Genomic DNA, 14,134 nt, shown 5'->3' on the forward strand with positions numbered 1-14,134 from the left:
TAAAATACCACAAGGTTCTAGGTTCGAACCCCGGTTCAGTCATAAAAATAAATAAAAAAATTTGCAAGGCAAGGCTTCGCGCAAAGTCTATCTTATGCGGCAGACTTTGCCTTAATTAAGGCATAACTAAAAGTCTACCAGATACGGCCGATTTTGCCTTATAAGGCAGACTTTCAGTTATGCCTTAAGGCAACGCTGCCGCACAATACAGACTTTAGTTATACCTTAAGGAAAACTCTGCCGCATAAGACAGACTGTTTGCAAAGCCTTGCCTTGCGATTTTTTTTTTTTTGACTGAGCGGGGTTCGAATCCAAAATCTTGGATATTTTCGGCCACCCTTTTAAGCGAAGGACAAAAATTAAAGACCAGTGCCTTTGAAGGGAAATCCGGGCAAAAAATTATTGCTCAACCAGTATTTCGTGTTAAGAAAATTATTAAATATAAACAAGTATTAGATTTAGAACTCTATTATTATGAGTTGAAGTCGTCATTTTAAATTCAGAACCCATAAAGTTAAAATCTTGACTCCGCCTCTAATCATAATATACCTGAAGTTATAAGGGTTTTCAAACTTGTGATCTCAAACTTAGTAACTGATCTATGTGGAGAGGCATGAGTTCATGTGCGCTCATACTTCCTGTCACGTTTTTAGATTGGGATAAACGTGGTTGGAATCCGATCTAAACTTGTTGACGATGAGAAGCCTAGTTTTATTTCATCTTCCATGGCTACTTCAATCAGTTCGAGGAAGAAGAAGAGAAGAAAGGAAAAAGGTGAACTTGGGATTTTCCAACAAGATGAAATGAGTTCAATTGTTCCTAAGATCCCCAATTTAACTTCATTCACAGACAGGACACGTGGACAGCATCAGGACCATCCAACTTGATAGATGCAATATGGACCGTAGGATGGGTTTTAATAAGGGAAAATAACACTCTATGGCATTTTGGGTAAAGTATTTACCCGAAATGGCCATAGTTTTTTTTTACATTTTGTAGCCTTCATCCCATTTTTTTTTTAAAATAATTACCCGAGATAGCCACCCCCCTTCCCCACCCCCCACCCCCCACCCCTCATATCAAACTCCAAGATGCTATTTTTCCTTCCAAATCTCTTTCTAATGTTGGTGTTTTTTTTAAGGGTAAAGTGTGTATAAAACACATACATTATGTTACACTTTTAACACTGTATAAACCTTTGTAGAAGTGTGTATAAATAACTCTTATACGTTATTATACATTTTTATTCAAGGTTTATACATTGTCTATAGTAGGTGTATAAAGTTGTATATTGTTGTATAAAGTTGTACATTGTTGTATAATGCTGTATATACAAGCTGCGGCCATAATTTGTTGGCTCATAGGTTTGTAATTTAAAAATATGGCTACACAAATATAATTTTGTGTGCTAAATTGTACATTACTGAAATTCTTCCTTTTAATAACAGCTGATGACAACTATGTGAATGGTACAAGGAGGGAATAAAATCAGTTAGTGGTCAGTGTACATAATTTAAGATTAGTACAAGTGTACAGTGCAGATTTTTCTTTTTAGGAATTTTTCTTTATTTTCCTGTACAAAATACATGTATAAAGAGAAGCCTTGATGATCAATAAAATTACACAGAAAATTCTCCAATCTCAGTTTCACATTTCTATCATGGTATCAGAGCAGTGAGCTCGACCCAAGTTTTTTTTTTTTAATCAAATCTCAAAATCACAGTTTCTTCCTTGTTTTGAATCACCATGGTTGAGGGAAATACCACAGTTGAGCTGGATGCAGGCTCTAAAACTGGAAATATAACCACCAATTACTCAAGTCACCCTTACTATCTTCATCCTTTAGATGGACCTGGGAGGAACCTTGTCAACTGTGTTTGATGTAAGGGGACTCCCAGGGTGGAGAAGATCAGTAGTAATAGCCTTTTCAGCCAAGAAAAAACTTGGTTTTATTAATGGAGGTTGCAAAGTTCCAGATCTGGATTCTCTAGACTATCCACTTTGGGAATGTTGCAATGACATGGCCACTGCTTGGCTGTTGAACTCACTCTCCAAAGAAATCAAGGATAGTGTTATTTATTCTAAGATAGCCAATGAACTTTAGGATAGTTTGGAGCAAAGGTTTGGTAAATCCAATGGTGCAAAACCATTTCACCTACAAAAGAAACTCAATACTTTAGTGCAAGGAAATTCTGATATTTCTGGATATTTCACAAAACTTAAACGATTGTGGGATAAACTAGATTCATTAAATTCAGATATCATATGCACCTGTACTTGTACATGTGATGGAAAGATGAAACTATCCAAATCTCTACAGAATCAAAGGATGATTCATTTCTTAATGGGCCTAAATGATGTCTATGCACAAACAAGGAGAAACATCTTGATGATGAACCCTTTGCCTACAATGGATTATACTTATTCACTTTTATTACAAAATGAGAATCAAAGAGAGATTCATGTAAATGCACAAGTGTTTTCAGAATCCATTTCTTTTATGGTCACAAATCAAGGAAAGATGAATCAAAAATCAGGAAGTCAATACCACAGAAATGCAAACATAACACCACCAGGAAATCAATACTATAGAAACAACAATTCAACTCAGAAAATAGGATCCTACCCACAAAAGTTTAGAAACACACAACAGAAATTTAGAGGAAAGAAAAGCAAATTCAACCGAAATGTAAGTTGCACCCATTGTTTTAGAATTGGACATGTGATGATTATCACAGGCTGCATGGTTATCCAGAAGATTTTGAGTTTACCAAGGGGAAGAACTATCAGTCTGGTATCAAAGGAAAAGTAGTTGTTGCAGTTGAGGATGGACAAGAATATGCAGAACCTCACAATGGAGAACCTACTAACAACCACAGTCAAATTTTCAGCAAAGAGCAAAGGACAGAAATAGCACAAATGTTCAAACAAATGCACATGACACAACCAGGGTTTTCACCTGAGATTAATGCCAATGTTGTAGCTGGTACCATCTTTAAATACTCAGGCAAATGTTTTTCATTTTTTAATTCAAGCACCTGGATCATATATTCAGGTGCTGCAGAACACATGTGTTTTAATCCTTCCTCTTTCATTTGTTTAAATCCTCTTTCTATTCCTTTGCACATAACTTTGCTTAATTCTTAACTGTTACTCATACAGGAAGTGTCTCTATTCTGCCTAATCTTGTGCTTATAAATGTTCTTTTTGTCCAGTTTTTAAGTATAATCTTCTTTCAGTAAACAAATTGTGTCATCAAATTGGTTGCAATGTTTTATTTACTATCAGTCGATGTCTCTTGCAGGACCTTTTAATGAAGAGGGTAGAAGCTTTTGGTGAAGCTAGAGAGGGTTTATATCTGTTGGAGTCATCAATATCTAAGTCTAGTTTGAATTCTCTCAAGTCTAGTTTCAATTCTGTCAAGCTTGTAGTTTCATTTCAAGAAGAAAGAAATTTCAATCATGTCTCTAGTTCAGTTTCCTTTCCTGTTTTAGCTAATGTAGTTCTAGATGTAAGCGTTTGGCACATCAGACTTGGGCATTTGCCACTATTAGTAATGAATAAATTCAGTTTTATCAAACCTTGTTTCCAACTCAGAATTTATTTGTGATACATGTCCTTAAGCTAGACAGACTAAACTGTCTTTTCCTCTCAGTGACATAAAATCCAAAGCAATTTTTGACTTAATCCATATTGACACATGGGGTCCGTATAGACATGTCACATATGATGGGTATAAGTATTTCCTCACTATAGGCGATGATTATAGTAGAGGGACATGGACTTTTCTCTTAAGCACTAAAAGTAATGCTTTTCCTATTCTCAAATGTTTTCTTGCAATGGTGGAAAGTTTCATAAAAGGGTGAAATGCATAAGGTCTAATAATGCTTTGGAATTGGGGATAGGTTCACAACAGGCTGCTCTTTAAATGATCAAGGAATTTTGCATCAAAGATCTTGTGTTGCGACCTCACAACAAAATAGGGTGGTAGAAAGGAAACATAGACACTTATTGAAAATTGCTAGAGGTCTATATTTTCAATCCAAAGTCCCTATATCTTTTTGGGGAGAATGTGTTTAACTACTCACTTGATAAATATCTTACCATCTAGTGTGTTAAAAGGGAAAACAACTCATGAAATCATTTTTGGTCATACACTCTTTTACCAGTCTTTAAGATCCTTTGGTTGCCTATGCTACTCCTCTACCTTGTCTCAGGGAAGGGGTAAGTTTGATCCTAGAGTAGTTAGTTGCATTTTTTTTTTGGGTATTGACAACATCAAAAAGGGTTCAAAGTAAAGGACTTGAAAACAAGGAAAGTGTTTGTTTCCAGGGATGTCCATTTTCATGAAACTCAATTTCCTTTTGCCTCATTTAGTTCTTAATCTAATCAGCCTTTTCCTTCTTCTTTCCTTACCTTCTATTTAGATGATGACAGTCAAGAACAATCACATATTTCTTCTCAACCCCTTAACCCTCCTACATCACCTCAAACTCCAATACACTCAGCCCCTATTGCTAACCCTGCTCCACAAGAACATGTCCTCCCAGTTCTAAATCTATTTCCTCCACAAGACCCTATTGTTCCAATTCCTCCACAAGAACATGATTCTCCACAAGAACCTATTACTCCTACCAGAAGAATAGAAAGGATTTTATATAGACCTACCTACTAAATGATTTCATATGCAACATGTTATCCTCACTAACCTCACATATTCCTGTTTTGCCTATCCTAGCCCTATAACAGCTTTTTCTTTTAACGCCTTGTCCCTCAACAATCAACAGATGTTGGAATCTCTTAGTCTAATTTCTGAACCTCAAAGTTACTCTCAAGAAGCTTTGCATCCAAGATGGCAAGCAACTATGGATGCAGAGATACAAGCTCTTCACCTTAATTAGACTTGGAACCCTATCATACTCCCTAAGGGCAAGAAAGCTTTACCTTGTAAGTGGGTTTACAAGATCAAGCATAATTCAGATGGCTCTATAGAAAGACTAAAAGCTAGGTTGGTTGTGAGGGGGGATATACAAAAACATGGCATAGATTACAATGAAATTTTTTCACCTCTTGTGAATATGATCACAATTAGGTGTTTGTTGGCTGTGGCAGTAAAGAAGGGTTGGTGTGTCTCACAACTAGATGTGAACAATGCATTTTTGCATGGGACTTTAGATGAAGAAGTATTCATGAAATTCCCAGCGGGATTAACTCCTCCTACACCTAATCATGTGTGTCTTCTCAAGAAATCTTTATATGGTCTAAAGCAAGCTTCACGGCAGTGGTATGCTCGGCTTGCTGGTGCACTTAGTTACAAAGGATACACTTCTCCATTGAACGATTATTCTCTGTTTTTTCATCAAAAAGTCTAGGGATCTTATTTCTATATTGACAGTCTACGTTGATGACATTTTATTGATAGGAAATGACATTACAGAGATCACTAACATTAAGCAATTCCTCAATTTAGAATTCAGGGTCAAAGACTTGGGTGAAATTCATTATTTCCTAGGTATGGAAATTATGCGAGAAAAACAAGGTTTCATAGTAAGTCAACGAAAACTTACCTTGGATTAACTTAAGGAATTCGATTACCACCACATTCCTAGAGTCTCTTCTCCACCTGACCCTGCAATCAAATTACAAGCAGATTCAGATGCTTTATTGGATGATCCTACAATATATAGACATCTAATTGAGAAATTAAACTACTTGACAAATACTCGCCCAGATTTGGCTTTTCCACTTTTGAAACTCAGTCAATTTATACAACGACCATGGTCTTCACACTTCTCAGCAACTCTCTGAGTTTTGCGATATCTCCAATTAGACCTAGGACAAGGTATTTTGTTGTCTTCTGATCCATCATTTTAGCTTTTGGCATTTTACGATGCCCACTGGGCTTCTTGCTCGGACTCTCGGCGATCTGTTAGAGGTTTTTACATAACTTTTGGAGGATCTTCCATTTCATGGAATTCTTCGATTTCCCTCTCCTCGGTTGAAGTCGAATACAAATCGATGTGAAAAGTCACCACTGAGATTACTTGGCTTGTGCGATTACTTGAAGATCTCTCCGCTCCACGTCAACTCCAGTTCCTATTCACTCTGACAGCCAAACGGCAATCCACATCGCTGGTAACCCCGTCTTCTATGAAAGGACGAAGCACGTGGAGCTTGACTGTCATTTTGTGAGACAGCAGTACATTTCTGGGCTCATTACTTTGAAGTTCGTTCCATCTGAACATCAACTCACCGATCTATTTACGAAATCTCTCACAGGTGCTTCTCATCGGAATATAATGTCCAAGTTGGGGGTTGTTTCTCTCCCCTCCAACTTGAGGAGGGATGTTGACAATGAGAAGCCAATTTTATTTCATCTGCCATGGCTACTTCAATCAGTTCGAGGAAGAAGAAGAGAAGAAAGGAAAAAGGTGAACTTGGGATTTTCCGACAAGATGAAATGAGTTCAATTGTTCCTAAGATCCCCAATTTAAATTCATTCACAGACTGGACACGTGGACAGCATCAGGACCATCCAACTCTTTCATGATAGATGAAATATGGTCTGTTGGATGGGTTTTAATAACAGCTGATGACAGCTATATGAATGGCACGTGAATGGCACAAGGAGAGAATAAAATTAGTTAGTGGTCAGTGTACATAATTTAAGATTGATACAAGTGTACAGTGCAAATTTTTCTTTTTAGAAATTTTTCTTTAGTTTCCTGTACAAAATACATGTATAAAGAGAAACCTTGATGATCAATAAAATTGCACAGAAAATTCTACAATCTCAGTGTCACATTTCTATCAAAACTACCCACTGAGTGAATGCAATCTTATTATTAAAAAAGTATACACCATACAAACAATAGTTAGGCGAGTAAATTTATCTTTACCCAGCTAAATAAAAATGTTAGGAGAAGAAAAATATTAGAGATCCCTTAATAAGCAGGTCAAATTCTAAAGAACAAACTGCTTGCTACTACTAAAACAATTAATCAATACAACTAGAGATGAAATATTTTCAACACGGGCTTGACGCACTACATTCAAAGTATCTCTTTTAGGAATTGACAGAAGTTTCTATTATTGTTTAACTAAGACGTAATTTTCTTTAGATTTCTTCTCAATTGTAGAAGCACATTTCAACAAATAGCTCTGTCAACTTTGTCATATATACGGGAATTTCGGATTTTGTCTTTTCATCGTAATCTTCCCGTCCATCAAAGAGAAAAACATGAACTATAAAATATATTAATCATCTCTTTTAAAAGTTTAAATTATTAAAAAAAAGTATAATAGTATTACTCGATTACATGTTAAAGATAACCCTTTACGTGCAGGCTTGATTCTTTATGATGGGCCAAGCACATGAGTCTTTTTAGAACTGGTGGTGGTCAGACTCAATCTCAAGACTTCTACTTGTTTCTATATCAAGTTGAAGTGCGTAATTATTTACTTAATATCTTACGTCTTCAACAATTAGTTTTAGAATCATTTCTCCACTTATCTTCTTAATTAAATCATACGTTTTTTAAGAAAACGATAATCAAGCATGACCTTTCAATGGGTAAAAAGGACATTTCGATTTCAAGATAATTGAAATATAATCAACGTCGCAGTGCTCCTTACTTTTTAAATGTATACTCCCTCGGTCCCAAAAAAATTATCTTGATCCGGATTACGAGGGACAAACAAATTAATGTGCGGTGTGTATTCGGACATAGACCTTTTATTTTTTTGAAATAAAAATCACGTATTTAGAAACTAGTACATAAAAAGTAGGGGAAATTTCATAAATATACGATTGGGTCACTTACATTGCAAAAAAATAGCCCAAAACTTATATTGCAAAGCTCTAACCCAAAACTCCCCTCTTCTCCCCTCTCTCTCTCTCTACTGCCTCCTTCCTTTTCGTTTTGTATTTTTTTTTTTTAAATTTTAATTTTTTTAAAATTTTTTAATAGAGTATTATAATTCATATACCCATATACACTTGTATACAATATTATATAACATTATAATCCATATACTCATATACAATATTATGCACTCATATACAATATTATACAAAAATTATAATCCATATACCCATATACATGCATATACACCTATATACAAATATTATACACCCATATACAATATTATAACTCTTATATCCATATACACCCATATACACCCGTATGCAATATTATACACCCATATACATTCATATACAATATTATACACCCATATACAATATTATACAATATTATAACTCATATATCCATATACATCTAAATACACTCATATACAATATTATACAATATAATACACCAATGTACAATATTATAACCCATATATCCATATATACCCATATACAATATTATACACCCATATACACTCATATACACCCATATATAGTCATAGCCGGAGTTCCGTTCTCCGGCGTATACACCCATATACACCGACATACAATATTATACACTCATATACACCATATACAGTCATCGCAGGAGTTCCGTTCTCTGGCGAACTCCAACACCAGCACCAGAACCATCTGTTTAAACATCAAGGATCCGACGTGACAGAGGGAGAGGGGAAATAAAAAAAAAATAAAACAAAATTAAAATAAAAAAATTAAAGATCCGGTGTGACAGAGGAAGATGGGAAATTAAAAAAAAAACTAAAAAACAAAAAAATTAAAAAAATAATAATAAAAAAATTAAAATTAAAATTTAAAAAAAAAAAGAAAAAAAAGGGGGCAGTGGCGAACTCCAAAAAAAAAAAATTAAAATTAAAATTTAAAAAAAAAAGGAGGCAGTGGCGAACTCCAAAAAACAAAATTAAAAACGAAAAAAGAAGAAGGCAGTGGAGAGAGAGGGGGAGGAAGAGGGGAATGTGTCATTTTTTGAAAAGTAATTTTTGTTTAAACTGAAGATGGGCTACTGTGAGCAAGAAACTCAAATATGGGCTAAATTTGGTAGGATTGGTATCCCAATTGATACTGAGTGTAATTATCTCTAAAAAGTATTATAAGTAGCAATAGTGAACAATTCCAAAATATTTAGAAATTATTTGAAAAAATTATGATAAAAAATAAATATCCTTTGATTGACCAAATAGTAATAACTAAGAGCCCGTTTGGATTGGCTTATAAGTTGGCTTATAAGCTGTTTTCAGCTTTTTTGAGTGTTTGTTGGCCAGCTTAAAGTCATTTTGTGCTTAAAATAAGCTCAAAAAAATAATTGGACCCATTTAGCTTAGTTTATCTAAAGCGACTTATGTTAAAACGTTTTATAAGCCAAAAAAAATAAGTTGGACTACCCCAACTTATTTTTTTCAACTTATAAGCTGCAAACAGCTTTAAGCTATAAGCCAATCCAAACGGGCTCTAAGACAACTTTTTTAAGATGGAAGCAGTATATTTTTCCTTTTACACGTATTTACGAATATATGGTGAAAAGAACATTAATACAAAATTTGTCCTTGTTCTATTCAAAAGTAATGAAGTCACAAGAGTTAGGCAAGTAATTAAAATGAGTGCATTTCGTTGACTCTTAAAAGTTAAAAGCATTGTGGCTTATGCTTCCTTCTTAATTATTTCACCCATATTTTCAACTGATAGGCTTGATTGATACATGCATGGTAAATGGTATAGCGAAAGGAGTTAACGACGGAATGGCAAATTCGAACTATTCTAATAATGTTAGGGGCATTGTTTTGTGGGTTGATAGTATAACGGAGAGCACGATTAATCCCTTTTCAATAGTAAATGGATAAATTTGACCCTTTTGCTTTTCATCTAACTATCAAAGGGTTGAAGCAAACCCCTTCGTCCGAAAATTATACTGGGCAAATAGAGTAAAATAGATCTCTTTTTGTTATATGTGAGCTGCTGAAACAATATAATGGAACCATCACTGATTTAATTTTATAGATATATAGAAAGGGACTTGTTTGCTAGCTGGAATTAGTGAACCATCTTTCAAGAATGATGGATTGGACATGCATGTTATAAATATTAAGCCACAACATGCGTCGATTGACTGACGTAACATTAATTCAATAGCTTCAAATGTATAGATCAGTCAGCAAACAAATACTACTTGAATTCTAAAAAGTCTTTGGCTGCCTAATTCAAGAAATTCTTCTCTATACTTTCTTTTAGTTATCAGGTAGTAGAAGATCTTACCCAATCATATGTCCCGATAAGTGGCGGAGCCACGATTTTTATTAGAGGGCTTCAAAATATGATGAAGTAAACACACTAAGAAGCCAAAGGGGTTCATAAAAAAATATTTTAACCATGTATAAATAGTTTAATTATCGGATGAACCCCTTGGGATAGGGATCGAGGAAGGGGAAAAACCGAAGATTTCACATGGTACTTTTATCAATCTGATTTATTTCGTACCCTTCGCTCAATGAGAACATGGGTCAGATTCTATAGGATCAAACCTATGGGACTTAAGGAATCATATATAAAAAAAAAAAAGAGGGAAAATATTCATATTAAATAAATGAAGTAGAAGAACCCAGATTTCGAAGCAATTGGATGTCCAACTCGGGCTTATATGACCTGGCTCTGCCCCTAATCCGGACCAACTTATGTTAATGTTAAAGTTTGGCAAAATGCGTACTAATTAGGATTGAAATAATTAGGTGTCATGCGTTTAGTAACAAAGTAAACATTGAACAATGATAAATAAAATATTAAAAAATATATATACCAAAAGACACAATAAATGAATATAGTTCTGTCAATTGACTTATATCCTATATGTCGTATATTTAGATTATTTTCCCCTATAATAAAGCGAACAAACTATTGAGAGAATAGCCCTAAAGAGGTTTACACGAGTAACAATACTACATTTTGCGTAAAAGTGTAAAATAAAAATTGCCCAATAATTTAAATATCATACTTCCCTCAAGATTTGACCGAATTAAATCGCAACTCAAGTTTTTATTTACATAAATTTAGTGGTCGCTACTTACTAATAGCAAAGTTTTTATTTACTAGTAGCAAAGTTTTAGGGTGTGTTTAGTACGTTGGAAAATGTTTTTCAAGAAAATATTTTCTCGGAAAATAAGTGGGTTTTCTACTCATTTTCTTGTGTTTGGTACGCAAGTTGGAAAATGTTACTTTAAGAGCAAAACCACTATGAAGTTTTTGAATTCGGAGTGCAACTTTTGATAGTGGGGAGTAGGGGGTTGAGAGTTGCGGTAGGCCGCGCGGGGGTTGGGTGGTGTAAAAACCAAAAACAAAAAAATTTGAAAAGCTTTTTTTTAAAAAAAAATTGGACGGGTGGAGGAGGCCGTGGGTTTGAGGGGGTTTGGGGGGGGGGGGGGGTAAGAAATTTATGTCCACTTTTTATAAAAATAAAATAAAATATATGAAAAAGAAAATTCGAAGGAGGGGTGGTAGAGGGCAGGGTGGGTGGGGTAGTGGGGATTGGGTGGGTGGTGGAAGGCAAGGTATGGGGATTGGGTGGTTTTGGGTGTGGGGGGGGGGGTGGTTTGGGGTGATGGATAGAGTGGGTGTGGTGGGGATATCTGTATATATATAATCAACTTCCAGTATACACTAATTTTCATAGTAACAATTATCGGTCTCTAATATAATTAGGAAATATACTCATATATGGATCAGATAGATAAAAATGCATACTAAGTTATGCAGAAGCAAGACCGCAAGTACACACGACATATTTGTATCTTGATTGATCATAAGAAGGCAGAAGGTCTAACAATTTGTTCTAAGGTCTACAAATATGAGCAGGATGAAGTTTGCAACCAACTTAAGTGCAGAATCATTTTGACTAAAGAAAAAAATTTAACTGTAGAGAGTCTTAAAGCAAATTCCTTTCCTTTTCTTTATTTCAAGGAATATTGTAGATTATAATTTGTATATAATTTTATAAAAAACAGATTAAGAACTTATTTTCAAGGAATACATGTAGATAAATTAAATAACCAATTTAAAAAATTACACCTTTCGTCAAACTCACATTTCATAGTTCTTTTGTCGGAAAGAAAAAGATTCACAGGATAAATAGAATCAAATTAGTAAGGCTGCTTGAAATTATAGCCTGAGCACAAACAGAAGGAAATGAAGGTGAATTGACCAAGCATCGATTAACGCGGGCCAACGGCAGAACCCTTATTAGAGGTGTGCCTACCGACACTTGTCAAAGTTTGCGGTTTGCACGACGTCTCCTTTCATTTTCTCCAACAATGAAAGAAAATCTGGAAAAAGTGAACACAATAAAACTATGTCAAAAATTGCAACTTTATAAAGGATTAAGATGGGAGAATTAACCACTTCAAAAGTGGTGATTTGTTCCTCTAATCAATTCAATAAAACACACTGAAATCTATGAATTGATTATTCCAATTAATGGAGAGAGGCTGGAGTTCCCATGAGAAGACAGTTCCACTACTTTACTTCAGTTAACGCACTACAAAGATTGTTTCAAGAATCCCAAGTAATCTGACGGTAAAGGTACTGATTTCTATTAAGACTTCATATTAAATTTTAAAAACACACACATATCTGAAAGTCTCTAAAACGTTAGTAAATAACAGAAAATGCACCGTAATTATTACTCAGACCAGCTACTCATGTTCTCAAATAATTTAAAATCAAAGTCTAGAATGATGCAAAAGGAAACCTATTCCACTGTTCTTGATATTTTAGAGCAACAGACATAATTTACTAACTGAAAGAATATAATAAAATACAATTATGTTCCTTCTCTATAGAGGTATTAGTTAGTTATACACGTCGAGTAATAAACTTATAGGTATGAAAAACCTATTAAAAAATTGAATTGCACAATTGTGGTCTGAGAAAGATAGAGTGTATGCATGCGTTATCCCTACCTTCGGAGGTAGGGAGGTTGTTTCTGGTAGACCCTCGGCAGAAGGACTAAACGAAAATCAACCTTAGCATGAAAAATGAATGAGCGAGGAGGCGAAATCGAGTAAATATTATGGCAATAGTGTGTGTACTTCTGCAAATAACTTCAATTAAGGCATTAGAACAGATAATCACATGAATGTGATTTCGATTCAACAAATATCTAAAACAATAAAAATTAAATTAAAATCCCCAAAAAATATACAAACGCATAGAGAATCAAGATGTTGGAATTGATGAAAAGACTATTCTATTGCTGATGTAGAGGACACGTAAGTCCTTCACATGAAAATGTCAAAATTGCCCTCAGTTAACAAATTCCCACCCTATATGACTATTTCCAATTAATTCTAGTTATAATCACATCTGAAGATGGATCTACAATCCGACCTCTCTATAACAGCCATTTATAATAACATTTCAGTATAAAGGTCATGTATATTTTTTGGAATCGATTTTTTGTTATATTATATTACATTTTGTTATAGTATCCAAAAAATATTTAGATAATGATGCCGTTATAAAAAGATTTGAATCTATTTCTCTTTTTTCTTCTTCTTTTTGGTTGGGACTTGGGAGGGGGATTTAAGTTCCTTAATGAAATATACTGCTACAACTGCTACTTTTTCTATATCATTAATTTGGAAACACGTGTAAGCCAAATAATTAAAGTAGCTAGTGATAATGCACATTTAAATGTGTAGTTATTCATACTTCTTTTTCTCCCCCTATATTTTCGGGGGTCACTTTCAAAATATTCATCATTGTAGGTTTTACGAGTGACCTTGACGGGACCATTTTCGTTACCCCTTAAAAGGGAAGGCATATTTATGTCTTTGATGAGATTTATCAACTTTTTTAAAAAAAAAAAAAAATCATTCTGTGAGATTCATCACTGAATTTCTTTTGTTTTACATTGGATCTGTTATTATGTTTGAGGAAAAGTTAGGGTTGACAATTATTGTGGACAAAATTTAATTTACGTTCATTTACGACAAGAAAAATTGAATAGCTAAGAACCTTGTCGACATCCGCTGCTATGGTAACTAACAATTTTTTTTTAATAAGTTATGTCTATTCCGTCGCTAAATAGAATTAGCGACGGATATTGCTGTTTAGCTACAGAATTTGTCTGTCACTAATTTTTATTTTTTTCATAGTGATTTAAGAAATGTCCAGTATTGATGAACCTAGTGTTCAAGAACGTAACTCCAAAAACATAATACT

The 14,134-nt window shown here is 34.3% G+C and overlaps 1 long non-coding RNA gene across 2 annotated transcripts; it reads right to left on the bottom strand.

Moving 5' to 3' along the window:
- Positions 1-2,556: 2,556 nt before the first annotated feature.
- Positions 2,557-6,674, bottom strand: LOC132037148 (uncharacterized). 2 transcript variants are annotated; one of them, XR_009409786.1, is made up of 2 exons: positions 5,568-6,674; positions 2,557-2,863 (listed from the first exon to the last, which is right to left on the bottom strand). It is a non-coding gene; the product is annotated as an uncharacterized LOC132037148 (long non-coding RNA). The 2 variants fall into 2 exon arrangements; XR_009409787.1 differs by having other exon boundaries at positions 2,557-2,866.
- Between the last annotated feature and the right edge of the window lie 7,460 nt (positions 6,675-14,134).

This window comes from Lycium ferocissimum, chromosome 11 (assembly GCF_029784015.1).
Source record: "Lycium ferocissimum isolate CSIRO_LF1 chromosome 11, AGI_CSIRO_Lferr_CH_V1, whole genome shotgun sequence".
In the NCBI taxonomy this organism is placed as follows: domain Eukaryota; kingdom Viridiplantae; phylum Streptophyta; class Magnoliopsida; order Solanales; family Solanaceae; genus Lycium; species Lycium ferocissimum.